At 34.8% G+C, this 3,761-nt stretch overlaps 1 non-coding gene across 1 annotated transcript; it reads right to left on the reverse strand.

Moving 5' to 3' along the window:
- Positions 1-3,479: 3,479 nt before the first annotated feature.
- TRNAA-CGC lies at positions 3,480-3,552 on the reverse strand. Its single transcript has one exon. It is a non-coding gene; the product is annotated as a tRNA-Ala (tRNA).
- Between the last annotated feature and the right edge of the window lie 209 nt (positions 3,553-3,761).

Below are 3,761 nucleotides of genomic sequence, written 5' to 3' on the forward strand. Positions count from 1 at the left end.
TCTTTTGTTTACTTAGGTGCCGTTTGTTTTTTCCAAGAAGAGTTTCCTGGCCTCTTTTGTCTGCGCGGCGCAGAGCAGGCGCAAACCTTTTATTTTGCAGATTGTTTGTTTTTCAGAAGAGATTTCATTTAAAAAGGTCTGCGCGTCCTCTTCCCAAAACAGACATGGACCTTCCACTTCTAAACTCTTCAAACCTCTTATCACAAAAACACACACATAACAAATACATATACAAACCTATGAATATATAAATATAATTGAAATGGAGCTGTTGAAGAACGATATCCCAACGATCCGAGGTGTTTATCGATGGATGAGACTTCATTGCGGATGGAAACCAAAGCATCGACAATGGAAATGAAAGCACGGTAGTTATTGACGGCAACTTCCTGCATCTGACGTCGAATTATGTCTGCATCGACGCGGAGGAGCTCCGGTTCCTTGTGGAGGCGATCGAGAGTGAAGGAAAGGAGTTCAGAGACGTACGGTTGTTGAGAAACAGATGCTAATGGCAGCAGTTCCGCCAGTGTTGCTGACGTGTCATCGGTTGATGGTGATGGAATTACCGTCTCCATGTTTGTTGATTTGGATCTCTTTGTTTTCCAATTTGCACCAGGAAGAAGAGATTTGTGTTAATTCAGTACTTACAGAGTTACAGAGACCTTATATGGTGTGAATTGGTGCTAGATCTTGTAGTTACAGAGAAATTAGGGCTAGAAGATTTTTAGATGGTGGAACATGAATGACGAGAATGATCTGTTTATTTCTTTTATCGATGAATTTAATTATTTTATTAGTTAAGTTACCATGTTTTAAAAAAGAAATAAATAAATACAAGATAAAATAAGCAGTTTGCAGAAGTTAAAAAACAAATACTTTTTTTTGCAGACTGCAGAGTTTTGGTCCACCTCTTCTGCTACAGATGTCTGCAGATGTGGTCCGCAGACTGAACAACATATTTGGTCATTCTCACCCACTAAAGTCTGTTATCTTCTTGTAAAATAACCAATAACCCTCTTACTAATAATAAAACACCAAATACCCAAAAATAGTTGTATAGTTCTTGCTTTAATTTTAAATGAAAAAGATAACTTTTTTTTTCAACGGCAAATTTGGATCACCAATAATCCTCTTACTAATAATAAAATCATCAAATACCCAGAAATAGTTGTACAGTTTTTGCTTTAATTTTAAATGAAAAAGATACTTTTTTAACGACAAATTTGGATCACTGACGGACCACTAGAGTATTATCATGCCACCAGCGAAACCACCAGATCATATCCATCTCCACTAGACAAAATGCTTATACACCAATTTTGGAGAAAACCCAAATATATATGAGAAAAATCCGAACCCAAAACCTTATGGTCCCTAAGCCTTATCTTACTTTCAAAATGTCAGTAGACTATAATGCCATGGATTAATGAAAAAGATACTAATTAGTAAAATGCAATTGTATTATAAGTGCATTTATGATGAAGTCTTGCATGTAGTTTTGAAAAGTTAGAATCTAAATCCTATTGGCATCGCATAATATATAACCATATGTGCAGTTATATCATTATTTTATAAGTGTGATCAAGCGTGCACGTAAACTAAAAGATTCAAATAGATTATTAAATTGCTAATTCAATTTGTTTAATGGTGATAGGTCAATAGCATTGATTGCGCTTGAAACAATGTCATATTACTTTTTTTTTAAACAGAAAACTCAAACTACCCAAAGGCCAAAATATACTCTAATATTTTCGTTATTTTGCCCAGAACAAGACTTGAAACCTCGTCAACTCGAAGGGACACAATTTCAACATCTAACAAAATCTTATGATCAATTATACTATGCATAGTGGTTTGCACCAAAAGGTAAAAAAAATGACCGTCATGTAGGCTTGATGTGTTATAAATGCCGGCTATGTCATTGCGATGTGATCATTTTTTATCAATGTTTCAACGTGTTTTTTTTTTTGTTTCCATGGGGTACGTACTTCTAATATTAAACAATATGCTCACCCAATCATATCTAGACATACAATCATCAACGAAGCCCCTCCACTACACCCCTTTGGTGGTATGAAAAGTGTAAAAAAAAGTGTGCCTACGTGACGCACTGTGACGTTTTTTTTTTTTTTTTTTTTTTTTCTAAACGAAACCCCCAATAACGCATAGTCTTAGTGAGAGAAGTTAATTCATCAGGTGTCATTTGCTAATTGACCAATTCATCTTGAAGATGATTAAAAAAAGCACCAGACTTTTCAATGCGGCGAGGTCCTTAGTGTTGAGGCGATAGACGAAGGCGTACTATTAAACTAGCTATGTAATTTTTTTTTTGAACGGCAAATTTGGATCACTGACGGACCACTGGAGTATCATCGTGCCACCAGCAGAACCACCCGATCATATCCATCTCCACTAGGCAATAATGCCTATACACCAATTCAGGAGAAAAACCCAATAAATCTGGGAAAACCCCCTTTGTGAGAATCGAACACGTGACCTAATGGTCATAAGCCTTATCCCACCACCAAGATACCACTAGACTATAATGCCATGGGTAAACTAGCTATGTAATTATCACATCTAGATGGTAGCTAAGTGTATGGTACCCTCTATGTAATCTAGGGGTGTGCAATAACCGAACCGTTAACCGAAACCGAACCGAAAGCTGATAAAATCGAACCGAAATTAACCGAAACCGAATTAACCGAAACCGAATTAACCAAAAGTCGGTTAACGGATACTTTTTTTTACCATTGGTTAACCGAAATTAACCGAACCGAACCGAATCATTTATTTCTTTATATATTTCTAACTTTTATACCTCTATCTCATCTATTTCATGTTTTATACTTCCATTTCATGTAATAATACCTCTATCTCATTTATTTATGCGTTCATTTCATTTATTTATATCTTCATTTCATTTATTTATATCTCAATTTTATGTATTTAAACATCTATTCATGCATTTATACCTCCATTTCATTTATTTATATATCCATTTCATGTATTTGTACCTCCATTACATATATTTACCTCCATTACATATATTTCTAAGCAAAAAAATTAGCCCTTGTTTGAATTGGTTATTAACCGAAAATTAACCGAACCGAAAACCGACAAATTAACCGGATTAACCGAAAACCGACAAATTAACCGAAAACCTACAAATTAACCGAAAACCGACAAATTAACCGAACCGATTAACCGATGACTTCGGTTACTTAAACATCTATTCATGCATTCATTTCATTTATTTATATCTCAATTTTATGTATTTAAACATAACTGAACCGATTAAACGATGACTTCGGTTACGATTACGGCTAATAACCGAACCGTACACACCCCTAATGTAATCCAATTACATACATAACTAAACACACTATTATTGCACGTTTAACTTTGTACCAAAGCTATCATTTTGGTTTATCTATGTGCGACTATAAAAACCACCTGCGAATAAAAAGTTGTAAAATTGGAGGTGCGGGGAATCGAACCCCGTGCCTCTCGCATGCGAAGCGAGCGCTCTACCATATGAGCTACACCCCCATGATGTTTTGCTTTACTAAATAAAATGACTTAACAAATAAAATACCACAATCATATTACATTTTTATTAACAAACAAAATTTCCAAACTATTTAGATTTACACAAAACATCATTCTGAAAACACAAAAACAAAAATATATATGCACCACTTTTACGTAGTATATATACTCTTAATAATAGGATTGTTTATGGGTGGTTTTCTGGTACT

The sequence above is a fragment of the Helianthus annuus genome, chromosome 16 (assembly GCF_002127325.2).
Source record: "Helianthus annuus cultivar XRQ/B chromosome 16, HanXRQr2.0-SUNRISE, whole genome shotgun sequence".
Classification (NCBI taxonomy): domain Eukaryota; kingdom Viridiplantae; phylum Streptophyta; class Magnoliopsida; order Asterales; family Asteraceae; genus Helianthus; species Helianthus annuus.